Raw genomic sequence first — 12,471 nt, forward strand, 5'->3', positions numbered from 1 at the left:
GATACTATTTATTAACATTATGCATAGCCTGGAATCCCATAACTAGGTTATATGCCAGTAAAATTACACAGGTGCTTTACAGGGAATGTATAATTTGCAGTAATGAGAAGATAGAGATAAGTTAGAAGACTGTAACTTAAGAATAGGTAAGCAAGATATGGTAGATGGTAGAATACCGTTCCATGATATGGTAGAATACTATGTTATGTGGTTAGAAACGTTAAACGTAGGCAATTAAAACAACATAATTATGTAACTCTAAAGCATAGTATTGTGTACAAAATATGATGAGGATGTAGAATGACTTGATCTCCTATATGCTGATAAGTAAAATAATTCAGTCACTCTGGAAAAGAGTTTGGCAGTTTCTTATAAAATAAAAGGAAATTTTACTACAAGATAGTTGTGCTCCTACATATTTATTCTAGAGAAATTAACACATATATTTACAACAACATCAGTATACAAATGTTCACAGCAGTTTCAGTTCTAATAGCAAAGGAAGAAGCAATCTAAGTTACCTTCAAAAGATGAATAGACAAACTGTGATGTATGCATTTAAGCGAATATGACTCAGCAATATAAAGGAACAAAATATTGATTTACATATTTTTGTGGATCTCCAGAGTATTATATTAGAGTATAAAAAAAGAAGCCAAACTGAAAGGTTAGATATTGTATGGTTTCTTTTATATAACTTTCTCCATGTGACAAAATTATAGTAATAGAGAACAGATTAGTGTTTGACAGAGATTAAAGTTTGGGAAGGATGTGACGATTCAGAAGAAGCAAAAAGGAGCTTATTTGTGATGATGAAAAAGCTTTGTAATCTGACTCTGTTAGTGGTTACAAAAATCTGCATGTGTGATACAACTTTCTCTAATAGTACAGTACAGAAATAAACAGTGCAAGTAAAGCTGGTAAAATCTGAATAAGGTGTGTAGTATAGTTAATATTACAAAAAATGTCAAATACCTTATTTTGATGACATAATTTCTTTTATAAGAAAATACCATTGGTGTAAACTAGAAATAGGGTACAAATAAATTGCCTGTACTATTTTGGCCAATTCTTTTGAGTCTAAAATGATTTTAAAATAATATTTTTGAATGTAAAAACAAAAAAAAAATTGGAAGTTGGTAGTACTAAATGAAATTTGCAAATTGATTCAGGAAAACTGACATATATACATATATATCAATTCTTTCGAAATAAGAACATAGTGTCCTAGTATTTCTCATCATTTACTCAAGTAATTTTGTCTTATCAGTCAAGTTTTAAAAAATTATAGATATATGTATATATATAATGTTTGTGTAGAGAGAGAAAAATAGAAAATATTTCTAATTTTATATATACATGTATGCATATATGTATATATTCTATTCAATCTCTTTCATTCTAACTCCACTATTTTATAATTATATATTTGGGTTATTAGTTGAATAATTTATTTTACCTTAAAATATAAAATTTATTGTAATGATTATCAGAGTTTTTTGTTTCTTCTAATATTTGAAGTTAGCCACATAACTTAATGTATCAGTTTTATTAGTTTTGTGTTAATTCTGTTAGTTTCTCCTTATGGAAATCATAATTATTTCACAAATATATCAACAATTTTAATCCATACGATTTTCTCTCAGCTCATTAGCTGGTACTTTCAAAAAATGTAAAATGCAAGATAATAATGAAATAATACTAAAATACTTCAAAAAATGTAAAATGCAAGATAATAATGAAATAATACTAAAATACTTTATGTCAAATTCCTCATTTCAAAATTAATTCTTAGGAAATTTATTTGAGTATATGTAGAAGTCCCTTACTAAAATTTTCCTTCAAATTTATATTCAAGATAACTTTTACTGAATGTCACTGATCTGATAAACAATGGTTATTGGAAATGAACCATGAATCAAAGATGTTACTTTAATATAAGTATTATTTTAATTGTGATAGAACCACAAAACATGTCACTAAGTTTGTAAAATAATTGCCTCATACAATCATCCTTAGTATGAGGAAAATCAACCTGGCCATTGTACAGAAAATTGTAAAAAATATTGTAGTGAGTAAAGATCAGTACATCAGAACAGTAACATACAACATATACATGTAAAGGATGGGTGTGGTGGCTCATGCCTGTAATCCCAACACTTTGGGAGACCGAGGTGGGTGGATCACTTGAAGTCAGCAGTTCGAGACCAGTCTCGCCAACATGGTGAAACCCCATCTCTACTAAAAATACAAAAATTAACCAGGTGTGATGGTGCACACCTGTAGTCCCAGCTACTCGGGAGGCTAAGGCAGGAGAATCGCTTGAACCCAGGAAGCAGAGGCTGCAGTGAGCTGAGATTGCACCACAGCACTCCAGCCTGGGTGACAGAGTGAGACTCTGTCTCAAAATAAAAACAAAAACAAAACATATACATACATGTAAAAATACACAACTCTCCTTTTAAATTATTTTACAGTCAAACAGGATTCTTGGAGATTCAGTCACCTCCATTGGATTATCGGCAAAATATTTTGTTGATATCTATACACAGAACCATTTTACTTCTGTTGCAACATGGACTCCATTAACACTTATTCATTCTTAGTCATAATCTCCATTATGAAAATTTCTACACTAAGTATTTTTGTTCTATGCATTGATAACTATTCTCATACTAATTATTCACTAAATAATTAATTAAATAATCCAGAAAAATATTCATGAAATACTTACTCTAGAAAAGTCATGGTACAGATTGGAAACTAAAGCAAAAGCAAAACAAAACAAACATAAAGTGATAATATTAAGTTGAAGAACTCTGATAAGTAGAGATATTAAAAATTAATAATTGCTGCAATAGACATTAACAGTATTGAAGAGGGATTTGTTACTTAGCCTAGGCGGTCAGCAACAAATGATGGCTAGAAATTGTGACCTGGAATGGGAACATATGTTTCCTTAAGTGGAAAGTAGACATCAGGGTGTTTGAAGTATAGTGAAAAAAAATGTGCAATGGTTTATATGCATGAGCACATATCATAAATTAAGTTATACGGTTAGTCATTACAGTATACAGAATTAAGAAGGTTAGGTTACTGTTACAGAATGAAATGTACAGATCAGGTTTTACTTTTCCAGGGATTGGTATACACAGGGTCTGTAAGTCAAGAATTTGAACATAAAATATTGAGGAGAAAATTATATCAGCTGTTAGCATCAATGTAAGAGTCTGGCAACAAATGGAGAAAGTGTAAAATACAGGGTTCAAATTTTGAGTGGTTCAGATTATGAAAAGAATCCTTAATCTCTGAAAAAACTGATGGAAATGCTATCACAACACTGAGAAGAATAACTGAAAGAGACAGTGATTTACACCCTTTAGTGTATGTTTTTGGTCAATATTCAGAAATTAAAAAGTTGAAAAATCTGAAGAAGTAGAATTCGAACTAGAAGGCAAAACCTATAGTCAGAATCTGGAAACACTGGAAAAAGTTAGTATCAATCCAACAGGCAATATAATTGCTTCAAAGAGTAATATAATGAAAGGAGAGACGTTTTAGTGGCAAGCATGTACATTAAAACTGAGTGTATTGGCCTTGCTTGGATAAGATGATATGAGACTGGGGGAAAAAACGTAAATAACTACTTCAAAATTGTTCATTTGTCAAAGATTTTAGAATCGTCCAGATTCTTGACAGATGTCCAATCTGTCAAGAATTTAGAATCTGGGAGCATTAATCTCTCTGTTGTGAAATCAGCCAAGGGACAAGAATTCAGAATGCATCATCAATATTCCATGGAACCAGAAAACAATGACTGTAATTTATACTTTTCCTCCTATTTTATCTTATCAAGTAATCATGAGTTTTCTTGTAATTTCAGGTATTTTAAAGAATCACTGTAGTATTTCTATAATGCCATTATAGATATATGAAAAGTACTTAAGAACATGGACCAAAGTTGGAAGGCAAAGTGGAGAAAATAAAGATGATTGCTTTTCAATGTGGTATAATTGGTGTTAATTACCTTTCATAACAAAACTCCTGCTATTGTGACTATTATTTTGTTTGCCCCGTTAAAATTTGCAGACGAATAAAGTTATTCCACTAGCTTGATAGCAGGGGCCTGGTTATTATGGGAAACATCTAATTATACTCCAAACATAATGGGCCACAGGAAAAAAATGTATTTTGTAAAATCATATAATTTTGTAATAATAAATACACCTTATTCAACAACAGTAATAAACTTTTTCTGTCTAAATTTTGCTCAATATTATGGTAGTAAAAGAAACGAGAAATCCACACAGAAACATGGAATAGACTTAAAAGAAACACTCAGCGGGGTAGATATATGTGATGTCTTAAGCTAGGGATAAGCTTGAAAAGAAAACATAATGAATCAGGGGCATATTGCTATAAGAACAATTTCTTAATGCAGTAGCTGCTGCTATCAGGACAAGGAGATGCATTCCAAAACTGTTAAACATATACAGAATTCAAAATTACATTAAATTTAGCAACATATAAATTTAAAGTTAAATAATATTGTCAGCTAGCTGTGACTCCAGATGGTAGACCAGTGAGACTGACCATAACTTTTAAAGGGAATAGGCAGATGTAACCAGGTTTACTTGGAGTTCTTTACAATAAGCAAAACAAATATAACTCACTGAACAGTGGAATTAAAGAAAGGGGAAAGATCACAAATGTATAATTGCCTCATTTTTCAAAACGGAATAGGCTATGATAATTGGATACCAACTTCCTTTGAGTTAATGCAAAGATCTTCTATTAAATATGAATTAGTAGAGTGATTTTGTTTTAGTGAAAGTATAGATAAGTTGAAAAAAGAAAGATTAACACAATGAGAGAAAACATATCATCCAATTTTTTTTAAATTACAGGTGTGTAATGGTAAAAACCAAGGTACTCAATTGTTTTACTTTAGTCATTAGGCTCAATGTTTACTATACATATATTTTCTCTGGTGGACATAAACAGAGTAATTTAGCATTAAAGGATAAATTTAATGAGTGAATGAAATTTATATGATAAGACTGTCTAATTGAATGTACTACCAGCTGCCCATTTACTGTTCACTTGGTATATAAACATGGTTAAATAATAGTGTTATTTTTATTATATTTATGTTTGTCAATGTACTATGAGATTTACCTGTTTATAAAACTTTATATGATGCAGTAATATGGGCTATCTAATAAATATTATACCTTTGTTTTCCTTATTAAATATTTTTAACTAAATTTCAATATAATCTTTGAGTAAACTGGCATCTGTAAGTTCAACTATCATCTAGAAATTGTTTAATCAATGAAAAATATTGAAGATCATATCATATTTCTTTTGTTAATGTTATAATTTAGGAACCTAAAAATACTATAAAGTACTGAAGTGGTTATTTATTTTCCGTTGAGAAACTGAAGTCACAAAGTTATTATTACATAGCTACATAACCATATATTGCTACATAATTAAGTGGATAGCGTTTTTTATTTACAATTATTTTCTTTCTACCATTAAGTTGTCACTTCAAGAAATTTAATAAAGAAACTCTTGCTGATGATATGCTAAAAAATTCATGTTCAGTATTGTTATTTATCACATTTATTATTAAAGCAAAATATTTTTAAAAGCCAATTTTTCAATAAACAGTTAAATAACAATTCGTGTTAAAAGTTAAGTACTACTGCATCTTTATTATAACATGCCATTTTCCAATACAGAAGTCAATCTAATCCACTAATTTTCTTTTGTCTGCAATTTCTACTACAATACCTGATTTTGTTTGCTGAAATTTTCTCTCACGCATATGCACACCCTGTACATTTCCCATGATATAAAGCCACCAAGAATAAAATGTGAAATAATGCAGAAATTTTCCTCATTTTTCCCTTAATGAGTGAGCCATTGATTGGATTTTTAGGTTAATTCCATTTGGCTTCATTTTAGTGGGTCATTATTGCTAGTTCTGTCAATAGTTACAACATCATTACCCCCCCTGTTCTAGTCAATGCTTCTACAATCCTGGAAATGTTTATTATCATCCTGCTAGTACACGTATACAGATTTTCCAAACAGAAGATTGTCTCTGCTTCCCCCAATATCTCTCTAGTATTTTCTTTCACTAATTCCCTGGAGATATTAAATGTTGGGATATCTGCTCATTTCTGGGATTTAAACATTTTAAATCTGATTCGATAGCAGAGTTTTATAAAATTGGAAAACTCAGGTTACTCTTTTATTAATCACTCAAGTTTTCTATTTAACAGTGTTCCAAGGTTTCATATATTACATGTCAGTAACCAGCACCATACTGCAGCAGGTTCACATTGAATCTCAAAAGAGTACATTGTTGTTTCAATAATACAATTTGAAACTCCCTGATAACCTCAAATCTCATGTAATAATAAGGTCTTCCTTGAATATACTATTCAATTACTGACTCAGGCCCAGTGGAAATAGTGGGTTTACGTATTTGAAATTAGTGTGTGTACATCTCTCTGTGTGTATGTGTGTGTGTGTGTCTGTGAACACAAACACACATATCCAGCTAGCAATCAAGTAGTGGATATATATACATCATATACACAATTGCCAATTGTGATAATATAATAATATGAAAAAATAGTTTATTTGATAGGATCTGTGAAACGAGGAATTTAAAATATATTCTATTTAATAATTAATAAATATGTGTTCAATTAATGGTAAACTACAGTCATCTATAAAATTGTGACTGAATTGTATTACTTTAGATATGTGTCTCTTTATGTTCAGATTACCAAAAAGTCTACAGAGTGATAAGGGGACTCTCTTTCACAGCTAAAATGACCAGGCAGGTTTTTCTGGCGCTAGGCATTACCTGTTATCTTCACTCCTCACGGAGACCTCAATTCTCCGATAAGATTTAAAAAATCAAAGCTAATTATGTCTTTGAAAGAATATTAGCAACACTCTGTCAGGAGACCTGAGAGCTTAGAGGTCTGGGTTTCTCTCCTACTCACAGCCCTTTTACATATGAGGATAGCTCCAGAGGTAACTCTAAAACTTAGTCCGTTTAAAATGACTTACAGGAGGCCCTTTTTAACTTTAGACCTCCTGTTTGATAAAAAGGCACATAGACTGCTCACCCATATTATCAACTTAGCTAGGTTCAAAAGGTCTTTCAAGCATATAAAAACAAAATATCACCCCCTCCCACGAGGAAAAGAATTAATGTTCTCCACCCTCATCCATTCAACCAGGAGATTGATTTTACTAAAAACTTGGAACAAAAGATCTTCCAAGAATCACTTACAACCAAAATAGAAATGCCTCTATGAGGTGTTGTTCAGTACTCCTACTGCTGTTAAACTTCAGGGAATTAACAGTTGGGTACACCTATCCAAGATTAAACCTATTTCTTAAGAGTCACAGGCACAAAAGGAAGACACTGTGACCTACATCCACGAACCTTTGGAAGACCTCCCTTACCTATTGAAAAGAATCAACACAGCCAGAAATAGTAACGTGAGGCTTTGAATATGAATAGTAGCATTAATTGTTCTCTTCTTCCTAATTGTAATATTTCTTTTCTGTTGCTTTGGCCAACTGCCTCCTCTTGGGAAACATCTTTTGTGCTTATTGGGGATAGATGCCACTCCAAAGCCTAACCGGACACCAGGCTGCCACTGTTAATCCTACTTGCTCTCCCAATTACCCTGATTTATTGTGAGTGAGAAAAACTCTATAGGAAACATTTATAAAATTACAGTGGTAGGGAATCATCTTTGTAGTTGCTGGATTTGTCATCAACATCCCAGGATAAAAAGTTCTACCTTCTACCCCTTCCGAAAAATCTTATGGTCATCTCCCCAGACCACCTAACTGAGCATAGCAATTCCAAAGCACCCAGACTCCTACCTGTTAGGTGAAATTCTCCACGACTTAACCAATTCCACCTGAACCCAGCCCCACCACTACTACCTGGACTTGGGAATTGGGGTATCTATATCTCCACTGCACTAATGATTCTGTCTTTTACACCCACCGTTTTGTTAATGACACAAAAATGAAAGTTTCCCTGTGATGCCTTAATGCAACTCTAGTTGCCAGGTTCCCAAGGGCACAGCATGGTAAATGGGATTCTACTTGTGAGAAGGAAAAGCATGTATTTTGCCGTATCCTGCACCAAAACATACAGTTGAAGAAAACAACTGCCTAATCTGGAAAGGTGGGAGTACCACTCACTTATGGAAAACAAAGATTATTCAACCAGTCATATTAAAACATGTGAAGAATATTCCTGTGGACCAAACTTGGCAGTGAAGAATAGACATCACACCTGAAGGATCTCTAATTGTACCCCACTCAGATCATGATTGTTTGTGGCCATGGAAGGAAAAAGTCACACCCTGTAAACACTCTTGACTTGCAAGGGAGCCACCTGCTCTTTAAGGAAGAGCCTTCTCTTATATACAAAACCTTGGAGCAGAGGTACATGTACATTGGCCATCCTTCCCCCTCTAGGGGTCATAGTCTATAACTCCATGAAACCTAGGAATACCAAAAATAAATGAGCAGTAGGATTAATTCTGGTGGGAATCAGGGTATCAATAGGACTAACAACACCTTGAGGTGGCTTTGCCTACCATGATTCAACCCCAGAAATCTTGACTCAAACCCTAGAATCCTTAGTCACCAAACACAGGTCAGACACTAAAGGGAATTTAAGACTTCCTAGATTCTTTGGCAAATGTAATTCTCAATAACAGACTAACCTTGGGTTATTTACAAGCTACACAAGGTACAGTCTGTGCGATTATTAATAAAATCTACTGCACACAAATTAACAACCTGACAGGTTGAGGTTAACATTCAAATGATCTATGAGCAAGCTACCTGGTTACATAGATAGAACCAGGGCCCAGACCCCAACTACATCTGGTCAACTATCAAAAGTACCCTCCCTTGGCTGGGTGCAGGGGCTCACACTTGTAATCCCAGTACTCTGGAAGGTCAAGGTGGGAGGATCACTTTAGCCCAGGAGTTTGAAACCAGTTTGGGCAACATAGCAAGATCCCATCTCTAAATAAAAATGTTGTCTTTAAAAAGTGCCCTCCAAAGTCACAGCTGGTTTTTACCTCTTCTAGAACCTTTGATAGCTATCTTGTTATTATTAGTTTTTGGTTTTCTCTTGTTTAACCTTTTAGTAATGTTTGTGTCTTCTAAATTACAACAATTCCAGGTAAACAAAATGCTGCCACAGACTTTTAACTCATTCCATCAGCTGACACTCAGAATAAAAGTATTCTGTCTTTGGGCCCCTTAGATTAGGTATACAGAGATTTTTACTCCTCCAGTGCTAGGAAGAATCTATGCCCATAAAATCAGCAGGAAGCAGTTACAGAAGATGAACCTCCACCGTTCTGCAGCTCCCTTAAGTTTATGGAGAAGTATCTCATCTCTGAGTGGGGAATGAGGTAGGAGGCAGGACTTAATTACAGACCAAATTAAAGACTAGCTATAAAAGAGAAGAGACACCAAAAACAGCTTTCCATAAGGCACACCCACCAGTGCCATGGCGGTTTACTATTGCTGTGGCAACTTCCAGAATTACTGCTCCTTTCCATGATAATGAACAGAAAGTTACCACTCCTTTTCTAGAAATTTCTGAATAACACACATCTTGATTTGTATGTAATTATAGGTGGGTATAAATATGACTGCAACACACTGAGCTGCTACTCCCAACACACTGTCTATGGAGTATTTCTGCTCTGTAGGAGCAGTCACAAAACTGGAACACTGTCACCATAATAAAGCTGTCTTCTTCTACAGCCAGCTCACTCTTGAATTCTTTCCTGGCAAAGGCAATAACCTTCCCAGGTTAACAACTAATTTGGGGGCTTGCCTTCCATGCATCAATGCCCTTAGATGTTTATCAAGGGGAAACAAAAAGATGTCCCTGTAAAGCAACTTGTACATGAATACCCATAATAGTTGAACCTATAACAGCCCAAACTGAAAAAAGTCAAATGTCCAAGAGCAGATAATAAATAAACAAATCATGGTATGATGAATGGCATATACGTAAAATAAAAGCAAACAAAAGACTATACATACTATATGATTCTATTTTTATGAGATTACAAAAAATGAAAAGAAATACATAATTACAGAAAACCATGCAGTGGTTGTGGTGGCATGGGTTCAGTGGGTGTGAGTATGATTGACAGCCATGGGAGAAGCATATATGTGGATGAACGTGAATGAGGTGATGGTCAATTGGGTGTACACATGTGTCATATCTCGTCAAACTGTATATTTCAAATAGGTGCTATATTAGTCCATTCTCACACTGCTATAAAGATACTAACTGAAACTGGGTAATTTACAAAAGAAATGGGTTTAATTGACTCACAGTTCCACATGGCTGGAGGGGCCTCAGGAACCTTACCATCATGGTGGATGGTGAAGGGAGAAGCAAGGCTTGTCTTACATGGTGTCAGGAGAGAGAGAGAGAGAGAGAGAGAGAGAGAGAGCAAAGTGGGAACTGTCAAACACTTTTAGAAACATCGGTTCCTGTGAGAACTGTCTCACAATCATGAGGACAGTATGGGGGAAATTGCCCCTATGATCCAATCACCTTCCACCACGTCCCTCCCTTGATACTTGAAGATTACAATTTGAGATGAGATTTGGGTAGGGACACAACAAAATCATATCAGGTACATTTTATTATGAATAAATTAGATGGCAATATATATGATGTATATAAAAGTACTGGAAGAAGAAATGGGTAGAAATAGAGGAATAGATGAACAATTATATTTGGATATTTTAGTACTCCTTCCTCAATAATTGACAGAAAATTAGCCATAATATTAGTAAGAATTCACACACCAGTTAATCTCTACCAAAAACATTGGCTGAATTGACATCTATACTGCAACAAGCAACTCTAATAATCTTTTTAACTACATACAGAATATCATGATGATAAACATTATGCTGGATCACAAAACACAGATTAGTAATTTTGAAAAGATTGAAATATTAGAGAGGATAGTCTGTGCCCAGAAAATAATTAAGCTAGCAAGTAATAATTATAATAATTTTCTAAATAATAATTATTTAGAAAAAGTCATAGTATATAAAGAAAGTATGTGAAAATTATATAACACACTTAGTGAAAATGGGACAAAGGAAAACACACAAGTGAAATTTGGAAATATTTTGAACTGAGTGATAATGAATACAAAAAATACAACAAATCAAAATGTGTCCAATGAAGCTAAAATAATATTTGAAGAAAAAATGACCTGCTTAAATTTTTAAGAGAAATGAATAATATATATTTCTATATTAGGAACCCAAAGAAAATATCAAATTACAAAAAATTAGTTGTAGAAAATTAATACCAAAGAGAAGATAAATCAATGGAACAGAAAATAAACAAGCCTAAGTGTATTTTTTTTGAAAAAGTAATTAACAAAATCAAGTAAGACTAATTAGTAATGAAAGTTTACAAACACACAAGAGCAATATCAGAAAAGAAAGAGAAACAATACAGACCCTATGGATATTAAAAAGATAATAAGGACATTTAACGGATAACTATTTGCCAACAGACTTGACAACTTAGAAGAAAATGATAAATTCTTTGAAAAGCACAACTTACCAAAAAGGACACTATAAAACTGATGCAGGGAAGCAAGCACCAAAACTGGGGCTTAGCCCAGGAGGGTTATTGGCTTTGCCCAGGAAGAAATTCAAGAGTGAAAAGGTGGTACAATAAAACAGTTTTATTGAGGAAGCAGTGTTACAGCTGTGTGCCTGCTCCTACATAGGCAGTGGGTTGAGAGATGCAGCTTGGGGGCAGGGTTGCAGTCATATTTATACTCACCTTTAATTACATGCAAATCAAGATGTGGGTTATTCAGAAATTTCTACTAAAGTGGTGATAACTTTTCAGTTATTGTCATGGAAAAGTGCAGTAACTTCTGGATGTTGCCATAGCAATGATAAACTGTCATGGCGCGGATGGGTGTGTCTTTTAGAGAGTTGTTTTTGGTGTCTCTTCCCTGTTTTAGCCAGTCTTTAATCTGGTCCACAGTTAACTCCTGTTTCCTACTTCCATATTATTATATAAGTGTAGTGTATATTGATATTATAACATCAGTGGATAATTAAATTTGTAAAATATGTCAAGTCTTTTTTCAAAATGGTTGTGCCATTTTCATTTCCATCAACAATGTGTGAGAGTTCCAGTTGCTTCACATATTGACAAACATTTGGCATTATCAGCCTTTGAAATTTTGGCCAGCCTAATAGGTATATGATGGCAACTCATGTGGATTTACTTTTTGTTTCTGTGATACCTACAGCTGAGAATTTTTATGCTTATTTTGTACATTTGAATATCTTTTGTTAATTGTTCAAGCGTATTGCTTATCTAATTGGTTT

Source organism: Macaca thibetana, chromosome 2 (assembly GCF_024542745.1).
Source record: "Macaca thibetana thibetana isolate TM-01 chromosome 2, ASM2454274v1, whole genome shotgun sequence".
In the NCBI taxonomy this organism is placed as follows: domain Eukaryota; kingdom Metazoa; phylum Chordata; class Mammalia; order Primates; family Cercopithecidae; genus Macaca; species Macaca thibetana.